Here is an 18738-nt window from a genome sequence, read left to right on the forward strand (position 1 = left end):
TCTAGTAAATTCTCTTTTCAGTAAAAGAAATTTGAATCTGTGCAAACTGTGAATCAGTTGCTGGAAAAGATTACAAAACAATTTCTTTACTGACAATGAAACAATAAAAACAACCAACCAACCAGAAAAAACCCAACACCTCCCCCCCAGATCAAAACAACACAAAAGGAAATTTTGGCCCTTAAAAACTTTAGCCAGCTGCAATTGTGGTTAATATAGCCAAGCCAAACATTTCTCCGAAACATTACTTTAACAGTGTTCATAGTGATTCTTGATCATAAATTAGCCATGTCTTATTACCAAGATAATTTAGTAGAAACTGCTTGCCCATCACAGGTCAAAGTAAGCACTTACTTTCCACTTTTGTAACATTTCTGAATTAATAGAGATGCACAGTCTAGAAGACAGGGTGTGATTTGTCATGAATATTCAAAATGAGTTGGATGTTTTCTGCAATAGACAAGAGTATATTTGCTTTAAAATAAGAACTCAGCATTATCCACAAATTTGTATAGACCTCTCCTCCATCATGCCAGAAACTGGAAAGAGCAGTGAATCTGCCCTCTGTATGATTTATGTATGGAAAAGAAATAAGGTTTGTTTAATTTCTACCTTTCCCAATGCTATGAAGAAATATGAAGCAGGAAGTCTCAACCTCCAGTTTTCTCAAACTCCAAATATAAAAAAATTATAGTTATCCTTACAAAAGTCTGTAAAATAATTATACAATAAATAATATTAACCATGGTATCAAACTGTAATTTTCCCTTTAAATACAATATTTATTCTTGCCCCCAGAAAACATATAGTATTTTCATGGTTACTGAGGGCAAACACCTAACATATAAAATACTTCAGAATTTGTTAATTACTAAAGGAGAAATGTAATTAGCAATAATAATTCTTCGGATCAGTTTACAGTCAGTCGTTCCCAATTAAACTTGCAATCTATCATTTTCTGGTAGGAGACACTGAAATGTCTCAGATCTCAGCAGGCCAAATTTGGTATGTAAAAAAGCTCCATTAAAGGTTGTCACAGAGCAAGCATGGGCTCTGTTTAAACTGAGTAATAGTTAGAGTAATATCTATAGTAATGTTCAGATTTTGCAGTTTGCAGTGGAATAAGTTTCTTAAAAATCATGTGCAAGGGTTCTACTTCAGCCTCTGCCAGTGATAAATCAGACTTGAAGATGGAGTGCAAAAGGAATGTAATTTCACCTGTGTGCATCTCTGTCCCTTGCCCTCTGTGCTGGTGGGCACTTGTCTGTACATGGAATTTCCTTCCTGCACTGCTGATAGCGTGTGTTAGAAGAACTCACTATTTATAGGTTGCCATCAGTTCTAAGAATTCCTTTTTACCCCAGGAAAAGAAACTTTACAGTGAATGAAAAAGTAAAGTAAACCATGGTAGACTATGGACCATGCTATTCTACAAAGGCATAGGATAGTTAAACCCTCTGCAGCTTTGATAAATGTGGAGGAGGTGTCTTTTATCCTCTCTTATCTGTAAGGTTTGTCCATTTAACAGAATCACAGCTACATTCAGGAACATGATCTAGAAATGCATTTTATCCAGAACCATATCTAATAATTTTGTTCATATATGGAGCACTTTTCAGGATATTATAGATTAAATGACATGTCTGTTACTCCCCTTTGTTCGGCATCCCAAAGCATTACCTTGTGACACATGTGGAGCAGGAAGGCAATATCTTCCTCCAGATGACACCCAAGACATTTAGTAATGTGAAGATATTAAAACATACGTGTTTGATTGTACAGTATGGTCAAAGGTAACTATATATGGAGTCTGAATTGGGGTACTACGATATACATCATTTATGGATGACTCTGTAATTATTTTAAGTTAAATATGGCTTGATTTCCTTTCAAAAATTTTACAGTGACTTTGGAATCATACAAAAAAATTCTATTGTTGCAATAATATAAAAAAATCATTGTTGGAATCATACACTGTGCCTGTTGCCCCTGTCCTGTCACTGGGCTCCCCTGAAAAGAGTCTTGCCCCATCCTTTTGACATCCACCCCTGAGATATTTGTGTACATTGGTAAGATACCCTCTCAGTTGTCTCTTCTCCAGACTGAACAGGTCCAGCTCCCTCAGTCTTTCCTAAGAAGAGAGATGTTCCAGGCCCCTAATCATCTTCATAGCCCTCCACTAGACCCATTCCAGGAGCTCCCTGTCTCTCTTGTGGTAAGGAGCCCAGAACTGGACACAGCACTCCAGAAGTTGCCTCACTAGGGATGAGTAGAAGGGCAGGATCACCTCTCTCAACCTGCTGACAATGCTTTTCCTACTGCACCCCAGGATACCATTGGCCTTCTTGGCCATGAAGTCACACTGCTGGCTTATGGACAGCTTGCTGTCCACCAGGACCCCCACGTCCTTCTCCACAGACCTGCTTTCCCAGCAGGTTAGCCCTGAGCCTGTACTGGTGCAGGGGGTTATTCCTTCCCAGGTGCAGGACCCTGCATTGGCCTTGGTTGAATTTCAAACTATTCCATTCTGACCATCCCACCAACCTGTCAAGACCATAGAGCACTCTGGGGTACTGGCCACTCCTCCTAGAGAACTTGCTGATCAAGCACTCTGTCCCTTCATCCAAGTCACTGATGGAGAAATGAAACAATACTGGATGAACAGTAGTCAATATCTGTGTAGGCAGTATGTCTGCTTGCAAACAGTCCAAGGGCACTTTTATCCCAAAGTTCCTCTTCTTTAATAGAATCTCCATTTTTGATCCCATATAACCTCCTCCTCCTCCTTCGCCTCTGATTTAGGGCATTCTATTTGAAAGTACAGATTATTCAAGAATATGGACTACTTGAAGATTTCCCAAGGAACAGAATTTTAAAAATACCAGTTATCAGAAGCATGGTATGTGGAAGAAAATATGGGTAATTTGCTCAATCTCTCTATCAGTCTTCTTGAAGCCTAGGAATCCAATACTCAGCTCTCTTGGTCAGGTTGTAATTTCAGATATTACTGGACAGCTATCTGAATCTCTTTGCATGTTTACGTGGCCTATCCCCACATGCTGACAGGTTCACACCTGTAAATCTGATTAGCAGACAAGGTTTGACTTGATTAGTCAAGTGCGAAGCTCAATGCAGTCAGACATTTGGAATTCAAGATTTCCTGGAGCTGTGTTAATAGATTTGAGACCTGAGCAGAGTGCAAATGAAGCAACAGGAGCTGCACATTCTTACAGACGGTGTTTCATTTCTTCATGCACAGGGGGTACTGCATCAGAACCTGTTTGGAAGTGACATGTCGCTCCCTTGCTAAATGCCTTAGGACAGACAGCGGTTGCCTTCGGAGCTTTTCTGAGGCTTTTCAAATGGAAAATAGCAAGTTTGTGTAATATTAAACAGCAAATTCTGGTTTCTTACTGACTACTGTCTGTGCATTTGATAACCTCTGAAGGTCTTCAGGCTGCTTTCAGATTACTCCTGCATATGAGAAAGAAGGACTATATTCTCCCTCCAGCCATTCAGAAGGCTTACCTATCTGCAGTCTGTGAGATCACCCTCTTGTTTTCTTAATGATCCTCCATTCCTGTGAACCCCATTTCTCCTCAAATTAATGTCAATGCAAAACCCTCTTTCTCTTCTAACACTGCACTGGTGGAGGTGGAGCATTTGTGATACCACACATTATGAGTGCTCTGTGAAATCAGTTTCAGAGCAATGATTAACTATATATGCTTAGAAATGCATTTATGTTTCCAAATGTTTCCTTGCATATTATTAAGGCTTGTGAACCAAAGTGATGAGTTCTGTAACTGTAAGGAGACCAGAGAAGAAACTCACATCAATATAGGTCCAGATCTGTCTTAATCAGTGTGGGAAAAAGTCATGGAAGTGTTTGTCTACTATTTATACCTACTGTCTGTAAGCATGGTATTTTACTATCCGGTAACAAGACATGGATACTCACCCCTTGATCCTATGGGTCCCAGAACATGAGAGGAATTCACATTGCACTGAAGTAACTGCAGTATTGCAAACCCCTCACATCAACACAGTTTGTAAGCGGCAAAGTAAGATTTATTTTCTTGCAGTTCACTCTATAACACTAGCAACAAGTAGTCTCTACTCTCTCTCAATAAGTAGTCTCAATGAGTAAGCTCTGCTCTCTGATACCAAACCTGAATATCTGTATTCAGACTCTTGGAATACTATCCTAAATCAGGTCAAAACACAGTACAAGAAAACAGGACATTATGACAGGGCAAAGTAATGGTAGAAGAAAAAAATCAATAAATACAAAGAAAGGCTGAAAATTGCTTTTAGGTGAGTAGAGTTATTCCCACAGAAAGACTATTTGCATTGATTTAATTTCTGACATGCTTTGTTTTCAAGACTTGTAATGAAGTGTACTATTCCTGTTAGTTCTGAAGCATTGTCAGGACAAAGTCATGAATAAGCAAGAATGGAAATAAAACATTTTACTGTCTCCATGCCATCTGTGAAAGACAGGAATCACCTACAGGCACTAAAACATGAGCTGGATAAAGAGAGTGGGCAGGAGGATGAAGTAGAACAGAATTCAGAGAGCAGCAACTGAGGGGAGAATGGGTGACTTGCAGGAAGGCGATAGAGACGGTGCTTTAATGATCATTGACCTTGCACTAAACAGCACAAGAAAAAGGCAGTGCTTCAGAGATTTAACATGAGCAAAATCAAAAGGACCAACACCACACAGACTTTTCTCTCATGCACATGTGATTTTCCTATCCATTTCTCCCTAGCCATATTAGCTGTGTCTCTTCTCCAGTATCATATATCTACTCTTCTCTTCCCCCAGACAACAGTTCCAAAGACTCAGAGGCCTCTGAAACCTTCAGGGTACCGTTCATACTCAAACCAATATTTTCTTTAATACAAGAGGACTACTTATCAATGGAAATTCATAACTATGGAGAAGACATTAAAAAAAAATCCAAACTCTAAAATTATAACACTATATCTAAACTGAGAGAGTCCACGTAATAGCCAGCTTCTATTTCATGCTTATGTGAATGCTCAAATGGCTATCAGAAGACTTTTCTCTGTACCATTTGCTTTATTGCAAAGTAGTCATTGGGAAACTTAGTGAAGATTTCAGCGTTTTTACATTAAGACCAATGTTAGTTACACTATCATTTTGCACAGTACAAGGCAATTTCAGAAATTGTTTATTTCCAGAGCAAAGTACTCCTTGCTCATGGACTCTTTCAAAATGAAGCTCATGTTTTTACAAGAAGGCAGTCTCGGGTATTGACTGCCCTCTGTCACTCACTTTCACATGTTCTGCCTCCTTTCTCACATCTTGCAAGACATGTGTGAAGGCACTGTGGTTTATAAGGGTGATGCATCTGGTGCCTGCAGTCAGAAAACAGAAAAGCAAGTGGTGTACCACTGCTGGAGAGCACAAGTGGGTGCATAGTGCCACAGTCTCTCTCCTCTTCTCTTACCCCACACATTGGGTAAGTCTGCTTGGTGGATGGAAGGATCAACATTCTGAGGAAGAGTGAGTGCTGCATGGTGCTCCATAAATACATGTGATGTGGTGATAGACAGAGGTCGTGTTTTTTAGGAACTGGAACATTCCATCTTCTCAGATCAAAATACTGGCACACACTCACTGCTGCTTCCACTTCCCACCTTGACGGACCTGGTGCCCCTTTCGTTACTCATCTTTCTCTTTCTATGGGTGATGCAGAAACTTCTCTCACCCAGACCTCCTCCCTCTCTGTTGCCTGGACCCCTGTGTCCTCTTCAGAAAAACCCTTCTGTTGACATACAGCTGCAGGTTGTACAGTGCACACACAACACACAGAGTTTATGGGAAGGCATGAGGCAACTTGCTGTGCCAACCACTAGCAAATACTTACAGGAATCATTAGGATGGTATTTAACACAGTGTTGCATGTACATTGAATGTACTCACTGGAAATAAAGAGGAGGGAGCAAATCACAACTTCTTGGCAAAAGGAATGCAGGGCCTCCAATGTTGAGACTTTCCATCTCAGGAAGCAGGCAATGTGAGTGGTATTTAAATGTTACTGGGGAAGGTAGGTGGGAGTGAAATTTTCTCTTGTAACATGCCTGGTCACCAAGGCTGGCAGTGTATGTCAGCAGGCTGATCTAGAAGGGTCACCACCACTCTGCTGCTGCAGCAGCAGCATTTTGTATGACAGTTTGGGCCATCTGATTCAGGCAGAATTAGCCAAGCTAGTGTAACCCATTGAAACACGCAGTGTGAGCTCCCCTGGCTTATTTTACAGGAAGAGCTCACATGCAAACAGCTGCCCAGCAGAGCTGCAGGGAAGGGGCAGCAACATGTAATTGGGAGGTAGCGAAGGCTTAAATCAGAGCTGTATGTAACATGAACATCTGCGGTTCAGTCATTTGTCAGTACAGTTGGTGTTTGTCAATGTGGTCAACGAGGTCATTTGTCACAACAAAACTCCACTGAGTTCCCAGCTGCCTCATTCTTTCATGTTAACTTCCCTAACATAAGTGCAAGAATAAAAAGAACGTTCTTGTCATGACAAGAATAAATTCATTAAAAAAATCCAAAACAATTACAAGGAAGCATTTACTTCTCCACAGACAACATCTCTCCATTATTTTTGCCAGCAATTTGGAAAACTAATTAAAAAAATAGATTATTGTACTCAAGATTTTAAACTAATCAGTAATGCTAGCATGCTATGCATTTGCTATTTCCTATAAACACTATTTTTAAAATGCTTTCTAAATTGACACTTTTAAATAAAAATTATTTTCTTGCTCTTTTTAGTTATCACAGGTCATTGGGCTTGAGTTGCTGAGGAAGTTTAATAGCCCAGAGTCTATTTTTCCAGTAGTTTGATCAAATTAGGCTTAGACAGCAGTGACTAGAGAGTGTTAGCATTACAGAGTGACTTGACTCCTTTTCTCCAGGAGAAATGTCTCTGATCCCATGATATTGATGTACAAATGCAGGTTCATTGACCAATAGAGAATCCCATTAACTCAAATGGGGCTCTGTGCAGGCATGTGTCTTACTCACAAGAGTCAAGATCTTTATGATTGGAACCTAATCCCCTAATGACAGGAGTTTGCATCTCATAACCTCCTTCTTCCTCCATGCCTCAGTCCCATGTTGTCACACTGCCAACAGCTTCAGAAAATTTAGGAAAAATAAAGATGCAAGAGTTGACTTTTAATCCATAGACCAACTCCTCACCACTCTGACTGAAATATGCTTAATGGTAAACCCTGAAACATTTATGATGCAAACCTGTTTTGTTGATAAATGCTGGGACTAGATCCTCAGGAAGGGAAATTTTAATGAGGCTTTTTAGGGATGAAATACGTGATGTTTTAGAGCCATTGACCTTCCAAGGGGTCGAGCACCTACAATATGTCTCCAGGTGAGCTTTCTGAAGCAGAAGCCCACTAACCTGACAGCCAGGCCTGAATGCCCTGCCTCAGGGTGTTTTTCACAAACAGTACATACACATACACTCTGCTCATAACATCTGTCTCCTCCACTTGCCTGAGAATGACAAACCAAATAAGGGAGAGGGATCCTCAGTCGAGCTATGAAATATGAATAGTTCTTCTGTGAATTGAACTTTGAAGCTTAAATAAAACAGTGGTAAAAGTCTGGGAAAATGAAAGATGTACAGTTTTAATTTAGTCCTACCCCAAAAACTCAGTTTAAACATTTAAGCATCTTTCTTTCCTTTAACTAGAATCTTCAATGGACCAAAAGTGCCTCTGGGGAATCAGCTAAGCGTTCTGCAAGATCTGAAGAAGATTCGGGGGGAGGAGACCATGAGGGGAATTATCTGCACTTCAAAGAGTTTCCTTCAATATCACTATTTCAGATGAAGATTTACAAAATGTTTATTATTTATACATTTAGTTATTTAAACAAATGTAAAGCATTACTCAGATGAGAACAAAAACAGTTTGAAAACTTAATTTTTATGCTTAAGAAGAATAAAACCTATTGGACTGAAGTTCCCTTTGACGTTCCTTTCTCTTTTTAAAGAGATTTTTGCAAACCAAAGACAAAAATAATGTCAAAATATCACCTCTGTTTGGAGTTTCAAAGGATTTTTCCCTCTTCATTTTAGTATTATTTTGTATGGTAAGTATTAAATGAAGACTCTGCTTGCTTGAATTTCCCGGAAAAGTAAGACAGAAGTAATAAGCCAGCACCAAATATTCCACACCAAGAGTGCTGCTTTCTACACTTGATAAAACCACTCTAAATAATGTCTGCAAAGAGAATAGAAACAGCAATCAAAAAAATTGCAAAAACCCCATACTGACATAACTTTGCTGTTTCATTGTGTTGCATCATTTGAAATGAACTTCATAAAATAGGAACCTACTTTCAAAAGCCAGGGTGTATCCAGAGGCATTCAGTGGCTGTTACTTCTGGGCAGAACGATGACACAAAAATGCCAGGCCATTTTTCTTAAGTTTTTGTGTGATAAAATTTCAAGAAGCCCTTTAAGCATATGATGAGCTTTAAAGATATGCTTAAGTTCCACTTAATGTTATATGATTCAATATGTGCTTGACACTGTCCTGAGGTGGCTTTAAAGTCTGCAGCAACCTATTATAATGTAACCTTTTTGATCTTCATAATTTCCAGGCCTCATTCTGTACCTTCAAATAATTTCTATTTCTTTAGAATCACAGATTTTTCTGAGGGAGAAGTTGCATTCAAATTATTCAGGCTAAAAAAAAAAAAAGCATTAGTGAGCATCTCTCCTATGTCCCCTGTGCCTTAGTGGGACAGGTCCAGGTAAAGCATGTAGACCATTGCTCTCTCTCCATCAGTTTTTCATACTATCCTGTGCAGCCACAGCTCCTGCCTGACAGCCCTGGGTCCTTTGGGAGGCTTTCCTTCTGTCAGTGGCCACCTGCCTGCACCCAGCGCAGTCTCCCTGCTGTGCTGGGCCGTCCCTGCTGGCCAGGAGAGCATCCCCTCAGCTGAGCCTGCTCACCCCTGAGTGCTCTGCTGCTTTGCCCCGGTGAGCCTCACCTGCTGCAGATGCTCAGGCTGTGGGCAGGGCACAGCCTTGGGGCAGCACAGGGGCAAAGCAGCTTCCAGCAACTTCCAGGCCAGTGTGGGACGTGGTGGGGGGGAGCAGGAGTTTCTACGCAACCTTCCACTGTGAAGGTGAGTTCCTCCTGCCCACCTAAAAGGCAGCAGCAAATCAGAAGTGTTGTAATGGCATATTGCATATTTTAGCGTAGCTTTAGTAGAATCAGAGGGTGTTGATTGATTTTAAGGCCATGTGAATGTCGTCAGCAAGACTGAAATATATGGCAGGCCAGGACTGAGTTAATGTGCCAGTAAGACAAAGAGCCTTTGCCAGCAGGGAAATGTAAAGCTCTGAATTCCCTAAGGCTGGAACCAGGTGAAGCAAGGAATGGCTGGTTACCTACTGTTGTGCTGGTGTGACTTACACAATTCACACAGCTCAGGAGAAACCCCTAAAAAAATGGGGATGCCTTGGCAATAACGTCCTTAGTTCTACTGAGAGTTTTGTACGGATTATTTGCCTTTTCTGTGCTTGAAGTAATATTTGTCACTGCTTAGGGAGTACCAGAGGCAGTGGTGTTTAGCAAGCTCCTCCAGTATGCTGTCCTTTCTCTCCCCCTGTTATTCCTGTCCCTGCTGGCACCTAGTCAACACACTTTTTGATTAAAGTTTGTGTTTTCTCTATTGGGAACTGAACTTTCGCTGCAGTTGAGAAGATTTGCAAAAATGTTGCTGCTTTCAAATATATTTTTACTAGGGGAAACACTCAAGACAAACCACTTGAGTTTACTGTTTTGTTTTGATGATATCTAACACCTTTGAAAGAGCTAGTTTTGACAGAACATTGTGTGTTATTATTCTGGTTAAGTTCACATCATTTGGCATTATGTTAAATATCAGTTAATATTGTGTTTTAGAGAAGTTACCTGTTCAGCACTGAAGCAATGTGTTTTTTCTTACCAGTGTTGCAAAATTACAAATCACCTTGTAATCTGTGTCTTAATGAAACCGACTCCTGTACCTTCACACAAAACTTGCTTCCAAATTTGAAAATATTCTGTGGAATCTGGGAAATAAAATTAGAACCATAGAACTCTCACTTCAAGTTACGAAAATCTGTCACTGAAATTTCTATACTGGAAACTCATTGTAGTTGTTTCAGCAAATGTCAAAATACTGCAACATTTTATTTGGTACTATATAGCTAATGAAGGAATGGGTTATTATTTATCTGATTATTTTCAAAACAGCACAGAAATAGTAAAAGGATTCTTCAAAAACTTTGAGGATATAACACCCTGCATTCTTAACTTTCACTTATCTACAGCTGATGAAGCTGATACCAACACTAGTAAACACCACTGCCTACAAACCAATTAGAAAATGAAAATTTATGCTTAGATGATTGTTCTGCTTGCATTTTTCATAATTGACTATAGGAAGATCATTGTTTGATCTTGAGTACTGCATAATAAATGTTATCAGTTACTTTTCCTTTATCACCTGGAGAATTTGGGAACAGAAGATATTTTTGAACTTCTTTTTCCATTAAAATGAAGAGTTTAATATATCACTGTGCCACTGAAAGGGTCTTAAAATACTACATATTACTAGATACTTATAAACATAAGGTGAAGATTGCATTTTTCAATAGTTTAAGGATGATAAAGTGGTTCTTTCAGTGAATGACTACTACTCATATTTCTTTCAATATGGGCTAATTTTTTAAATTTTTTTTTAAATTAGGACAAGCTGATCTTGCATGTGCTAAAGTTTGACATGGTATGTTAATTTCTAGATTACCAAAAACTGATGGCAAAAGCTTTGGTGGTAAAAGAACTCTCATACAAACACATCCTAGTGAAAGGAAAAAAAATCATGTGTATATATCTGCTTTTATACCCACTTTCCCAGGCTACAAGAAAGATGGAGAGAGGCTTTTTATAAGGCTATGTAGTGACAGGACCAGGGGGAATGGCTTTAAACTGCAAGAGAACAGGTCTTGCCTCGGGGTGTACGGGGGAGCCCACGGAGGAGGAGGAGGAGGAGCAGGACTGCTCCTGCCTCACCCACAGCAGCGCTTCCCCTGTGTCAATAGACTGGGATGGATTGCAGGAACCTGCTAAATATTGACTCTTCTAAGGCTTGGAGTTAAAGTTAATTTAAGTAGTATGTGCAAAGAGTTTTATGAATTGATTTCAAATGACAAAGAAGTATTGAAAAAGCATTAAACCTAAGTGCCATTTTAAACAATAGATTTAAGCTTATGGTAATTGAATTATGTGTTTGCACCTGAAAGGGTGGGCTGGGGAGAAACACACCTTGCTGAAAACAGCGGCTCCCTTGAAAGTAAAAAAGCAAAATGCTGTCCTGGGAGCAGAGGGGTTGGTTGCGTGTGGGGTGGCAGCTCACCTTCCCCAGGTTCTTCCACAAGCATGAGGCTACTGCTGAGGGGATGGAAGAGTTCTGGAAGGTGGCAGAAGGGCAGCCCCTTATGGGAGCTGCGGCAGGTTAAGGGAGGCCAAGCTGACTGGGCTGCCTCCTGCCCAGCTGGTTGTGTGTGTAAGAGAGAGACTAGCTGGACAGCAGGGGCAGGTGTGTTATGGGAGGAGGGGTGGAGAGTGACCAGCAGGTCAAGGGACATGATTATGCCTTTCTACTTCACTCTGGTGAGGCCCTGCCTCAAGTACTGCATCCAGCATGGGAACAGCAAGGACCTATTGGAGCGAGTGCAGAGGAAGGACACAAATATGACTGGGGGCTGGAGCACCTCTCCTGTGAGGAAAGGTTTAGAGAGTTGGTACTGTTCAGCCTGGAGAAGAGAAGGCTCTGGGGAGACCTTACAGAAGCCTTCTCATACCTAAAAGGTACTGGAGACTGGTGCAAGAAAGCTGGAGAAGGACTTTTTACAAGGGTGTGTGTAGGATAGGGGGGAATGGCTTTAAACAGAGAGAGAGAGAGAGAGAACGAGCAGGTTTAGATTAGACATTCAGAAATTCTTCTCTGGGAAGGTAGTGAAGCACTGGAACATGTTGCCCAGAGAAGCTCTGGGTGCCCCACCTCTGGAAGTCTTGAAGGCCAGGCTGGATGGGGCTTTGAGCAACCTGGTCTAGAGGAAGGTGTCCTTGCCCATGGTAGGGGGTTGGAACTGGATGATCTTTAAGGTTCCATCCAATCCAAACCATTCTATGAATGCAGTGCCAAAAGGAGCTCTTGGGACAGTCCCACAGGGAATGGGGGGTCATTGTCTCAGACTGCGAGGAGTTATGAGTGTTTCTCTCCATGTATCTGTGTCATCGCCCACCAAACCAACTACTAGATAATTAAAAATTGAAAGTTGGGAACAATCCTCCCTCAAAACCCCACAACCACTTTCTATCCCAAGGTAAAGGAGTGCTGCTAATAGAGAGGAAATGCCAAATTCATACAAATTAGGGGATTTTTGGCTTCCTTCTATGCCTGTTCAAATGGCACTTCTGCCTGAAACTGCCTGTGTGGCCTTTGGATGATTAATGGATTGATTGCCTGCTGGTTGTCCCCTGCCCAAGACAAAAGGGAAATGAGAAGCCTTTCTTGCTTACCTGTAGTAGAATGTATAGTTTCACAAACACCACGTCCAGACATTAAAAACTAAGCAAACAGTGCAGATTAGACTTCCTTTTGGAGGAATTTAGTAGTTGTTAAATGTCCTTGGATAATGATTTATCAGTATAGTTTGTAGTGCCGTCTCAGCATAAGCATCACTCCAGCAGGACTTCCTTTGCCTGTACCTGGGACAAGAAGCTTTGCTGTTCTTTGTGCAGTCAGGCTGAAGGTCTAGTGGATGTCAGTTCTCTCTTATGCTAGGTTTTGAGATGCTCTGGGAGATAAATCAAATCTACTGGCTCCTGGAGAATTTGCAGCCAGCAACAAATCATTGTGCATAGGTGAATAACTCCGTGAGTGTATGGTCACAGCAGCTGTCAAAATGTTCAGGGAGGGAAAACAAGCACACCAAACACCTGAATGCATCAAGTGCTTCACCCGTGTTGCCTGGACTAGGTTAGAAGCAGCACCCTAGCAGGAGTGCTCCTGTGTTTGCAGACAGCCAGTGATGTCTAGGAGGCGCAGTCCAGGAATGGTAACCTCCTTGGCGAAGGCCATAGCCAGCAGAATGTACATGGCTGCAGATGGGGATAAAACAAGCTGATGAAATTAGTTTGCCTCCTGCTTAAAAGAAGGTGTTTGATGGATATGGTCTATACATACACATTAAATATTGTTACATTTTCTTCTTTATATCATACATAAGGAACAAAACACATCTCTTCTGGTGGCTCACTAATCAGTGTTTTGGTTCTGTGAGTTGCCTTTCCTAGACAAGTAATGCATGTTGTAGAAGGCTGGCCTATTCTAGGTGGAGAAAAATGCATGAGATCCTTGAGGTACTGAATGAGCTGACATTAATGAGACCATAATGTTACTGTCACAGGGTACGTTGGTCATACCTCTTAAGTGCTTTTGAACAGGCAACTTTATTGATATTTAAAGAAAACTCTCTTTACTTGAAAGACCTTATGTAATAGAAAAGCTGAGGCAGTTACAGTAGCTGACTGGAAAGTTGGCTATTTATCCTTACTGTAAGTAACATGCCCATCTTTTGAAGGTGTAGATTGTTACATGTGTAACTTGAAGCTTTTTTCTTTCTTTACCTCTCTGTGGCAGATCTCAACCACCTCCACAATATTATGGCATGGAGTCCATTGTGGTCACTTTTCCCTTCAGGATAAGAACTTTGGGACATGCTGCCATCTCAAGAACTGGTGACACAAGCCAGCACAATGAAGAAATCCCTCAGTACACTAGAAGGTACCAGTAATAGATGAACCCTAGGCCATTCAGTTATTTAAAAGAACAGAGCTCTGTATTTGATATTAATGTACAGGGAAAAGGAAGGAAGCAAGCGACATGAGAGGTTTAGGGAGTAAGTATTAGGGGGAAAAAAAAGGAACAAAAGAGAAGAACAACTCCTGCACTACGTTATGAAACATATGCCAGTGAAACATACATGACTATACAAAATGGGTGGAAATACACTTTTTTTGGGTGCATTTGGGATACTGATAACAAGTAACTTGTTAGAAGCCTCTCTTCCATAACTGCATATAAAACATATAGTGCTAGTTCTGTGGATGAAGTTGTGCTTAAATGTCAGTATTTCTCAGTTGTTGTTTTTCATTATATACGGAGCTTCATATTTCATGTTAAAAGACAAAAAAGCATCTTCTATAAGGAGTCCCCTGTAAGCTTTAATGATGATGATACAACCAGTGGAACGTTGTTTCTTTTCATATTCTCTTAGATGGACAGAAATGTAATACTTGATTTTTTCAGTTTTGTGTTATAATGTGACAGTAAAACATGTACTAGACTTAGTTATTCTTTTTCTTCTCAGTTGCAGATGTATACATAGAACTGGTAAGCAAATTGCTACATGTAAAGCAGGATTGCATCGTGGAGTACTGTAAGCTTCTCCTAGCATGTGTTTTTCATGTTAGATAAACATACATCTTTCTCCTGGCATGGTAATATATCAACTTGGCTTTTAATAATACTCTATAGTGGAGCAAAAGTCAGAATGTTTGTCCTTCAGGAGTCTCTTTGCAGACCTGAATAAACACTGCAGAGATGCCTGAGTCAGTAGGGATTTGCTCTGCCAGCTAGGCAATTCCACCCCATCACCCTTTCAATACAAATAACCATCTTTAATTAATGGAAATACGTAAAATACGAAGCAATGATAGACCAACTAAATTAATAAATGCAGGGGAAGATGATGTAGCTCTGTTGAAGGCATCAGATGAGGATCCTGCAACTTCATCTCATTGGTTTAGGCCAGTTAAAACAAATGTGAAGTATAAACCTACTTTTTTTTTTATACTGTACAACAGCATTGAAATGAAATCCATTTTAGCTTGTGTTAGAATTAGTAATTAGGAGTACAAATTGAGTCAATTTGGGCATGTGAATAGCTGTATTTAGAATGCAGTCCAGAACAGCTGCCTCCTGTATCCACAGCCACTGACAAGCACAGGAAGGATGGCCAGACTTTGCAAACCCATTTCTAACACTGCACAAATAAACAACTGGGGTGGATTTAACAATGCAGACAGTACTAATCCTTCTCCACTCCTGCTGTCTCAGGAATTTGAAAGGTAAATTAATTAAGTAAAAACTGGTTTACCAGTCTATATATACATGGAGGCTTTTATTTTCCTGCCCTTGCTCCCACTACCACTCAAAATCTTTTATTACTTCCATTTTACTGTAATCAACCACCAATGAAATGCCAAATTCCCCTAGTTTGATTATTCATTTCTTTGGAATGACCCAAACGTAAAAATAGAGCAGTGCAGCAGGGACATAGGATGCTTTTCTTTCAGCTCTTTGTGTTCTGCCTCCCTTCTTCCAAATGACCATGCCTTCTCACCCTTTCCTCTCCCAGTACTTTTCTCTCTCCTTTCTTCAGGCTCAATAATCCTTAAAAGAATCTGTGTGAGGAATGGAGGAAAGGAATTCACTCTGGGAACTGTAAGATTTCATGAGAAAACAGAAGTGGGGAGCTCCCTGAAATTTCACAAATTATCCTGAGGAAAATTAAATTTGCACATGGTGTGGGTCTGTGTTCTAGATCCCTGAATTCCACCCTGGTACAAGAGTGGTACCTGCTTTTTCAGTTTATTGTGGCTTCTAGTTTCCATTTTCTCCTCTTTCCCCACCTGCAGTTACTTGCTCATAATTTGGAAAATAAGCTTTTTGCAGCAGGGGCTACTTTGTTTTTTTGTATGGGAGCATGGTTGTCACGTATTTGACATTACCAGGTTGACAGTGATAGAAGACGTCTGTCTCTGGAGAACTCTTGACTCAAAATTTGTGACGGCTCCTAGCTAAAACTCCAAAAAGACTGACTTCTGTGATACTGTCATTACAGTGTTTGGGCCATAGGTGGGTATTATTTCTTAGGTACATTAGTGCTGCTACCTGCAGAGCAAGGAACCTACACACAGCCTGCAGGGTGAACTAGCTGCGTGCCACCTCGGCTCAGCTCCCACTTCTCAGTTCAGTTTCAAGTTATCTTGGCCATCTGCACTCTGAATGCTTACAGTCCTCTCTCTTCTGTAGGGGAGAACAGTGGGGATGATAGTAATTTTTAAAGTTCAGTTACACTTCTTTATTACTAACAGGTGCTTTCATATTATTTGTGAAATCAGAGGTGTAGCATGTTATAGAGGAATCATTAATGTGTAACACAAGTATATGCTTTTCCTACAGTATTTCTCTAAGTGAATCTTTCTTATGGATGTATCCAAGCCAGAAGGATAATGGTCTTATGGTAGTGGTGGAACAGATTGTGGTAGAAGATGAAAGCGCACACGTTTTTAAACATGTGGATGAATTTTTCTCTTCATTCTTCCTTTCGTGTAGTTGAAAATGTAGAGTTTCTGAGCAGGATGTTTTCATCTGTTGGTTTTCGTTTTGTAGGGTTTGTTTCGACACAATAGCATAGGAAATTAACTAGAAACAAAGGGGATACACGTTTAATTCCCAAAGTGACTCTAAAGGTAAGATTCACTGATGCTCTTTCAATCATCAAGCAGTTAGTTTCTTGGGTCTGCCAAAGAAACTGGCAGGTTATTGAGATACACATATATGCACGTGTATGTTAGTACGTTCTGGAGCACAAGCCCTATGGGGAGAGGCTGAGGGAGCTGGGGTTGTTTAGCCTGGAGAAGAGGAGGCTCAGAGGAGACCTCATCACTGTCTAGAACTACCTGAAGGGAAGTTCTAGCCAGGTGGGGGTTGGTCTCTTCTCCCAGGCACTCAGCAATAGGACAAGGGGGCATGGGCTCAAGCTCTGCCAGGAGAAATTTAAGTTGGATATCAGAAAAAAATTCTTTACAGAGAGAGTAATCAGGCATTGGAATGGGCTGCCCAGAGAGGTGGTGGATTCACCATCCCTAGAGATTTTTAAATGCAGATTGGACGTGGCGCTGAGTGCCATGATCTGGTAAATGGACTAGAGTTGGACAAAGGGTTGGACTCGATGATCTTGGAGGTCTTTTCCAACCCAATCAATTCTATGATTCTATGAAAATATTTGTGTTTGACTACTGCCTAAAATACTAATTGGCTGCTTTCCCCTAAGTAACTCATTGCAGCTTTAGAATTTCAAATATTGCATCATCTTGCTAGCACTACTCTGACCTTCACTACAGAGTGATCACATCAGCGTAAAACTGTAGCATTTGCTTTTTGAATTGAAACCCAAAACATCTCTTGTAGGAACAGCACCAACAGCAGATCAAGCTTGTAGAGGATTCAGTCAGAATATGCTAAGTTCACAAGTCTCATGAGCAGGTCTTTTCCAAAGGCTTAAGAGAACGTTGTGTGAGAGGTGAAATCATACAAAGACAATAGAGGGAATTGAAGTTCTTATGTATCACCTTTCTTCTGATTGTTTACTCCTACTGTAACAGTGTAAAATCATGTTCAGGGAGAGTCAGTACTATTAACCTTTTCCTTCCACTGCTGTGGTTCCTCAGCTAGTTCTTGGCCCAGCTGGAAAAGTGGCAGCAAATGTTACATACATATGGATAATATGTGGCTGGCTGTGTGGTTTTTTCCCCCATGTTGTTTAACCAGGCTCAGAGCAGTCCTGAATAACACTAAAGTGCTGCCTCTGACAGCTCAGAGCATCTTGCCACAGGTGCAGTTTCCCCAGAGGAATGCTGGGTCTGAATCCCAGGGTCTGAATGCTAAAGAGAAAAGAGAATCATGTCCTTTTTTGTCCTTGATCAGAAAGGGGTGCATAGGGTTTATTTAACAGCTTGCTCGTATCCATGGGGTGATATCAAACAGTAAAATGTTAGTAAGAAATACATTTAGCAGAGGATGCTCCTTTCACACTGCTCCGTAATAAGCTGTAAAAATCATCCCTGAAATATGCCTTCTTCTGTGATGAAGAGTTACAGGCAGTTATAATTCACCAGGCATTTCTGGAAGCAGTGATACACAAGAAAGAGACAGGCCACTGCAGCAGGTGATGTGGGAGTGGAGAGATCACTGAATAAGAAAAGCTAGAAGGAGAAATTACTTTCCATGACAGTAGGGAGGCACATTTCAAACTTGGCTTATAATTGTATATACTTTACCTGTCTCTGAAATTCTCTTCCATATATTAATGTTACAGCAATCTAAAGGAATGAAATGGGCAGTATGCCAAAGGGGGTTGTAATTGTCAAGTACCTCCATATTGTTATTGGAGAGGGGAGGAGGATATCCACTAACAGTATAATTACATGGCAATTCCAGGGAAATTGATTATTATTAGCTTTTTATGTTCACACTAACAAAGTCAATGATCCAAGATGAAATAGCAAAAATTAGTGCTTGAACAATATTCAGAAACAAGGTATCACTAGGTGAGAGTGGACATATCTGAAACCAGATAATTCCTGAAATGGAAATGGCCATCTCCCACCAATTATAACTATGGATGTGCTCTAATAAAGTCTGATCCACTTTAATGGGGGACTCCCAGCATGAGAGGCCATGTAAGTATGCAATGACACATACAGTATCGAGAAGTGGGTGGGTGTTTATTCTAAATACCCACATCACTGGGGTATTTGCACCTT

Source organism: Pithys albifrons, chromosome 2 (assembly GCF_047495875.1).
Source record: "Pithys albifrons albifrons isolate INPA30051 chromosome 2, PitAlb_v1, whole genome shotgun sequence".
Classification (NCBI taxonomy): Eukaryota; Metazoa; Chordata; class Aves; order Passeriformes; family Thamnophilidae; genus Pithys; species Pithys albifrons.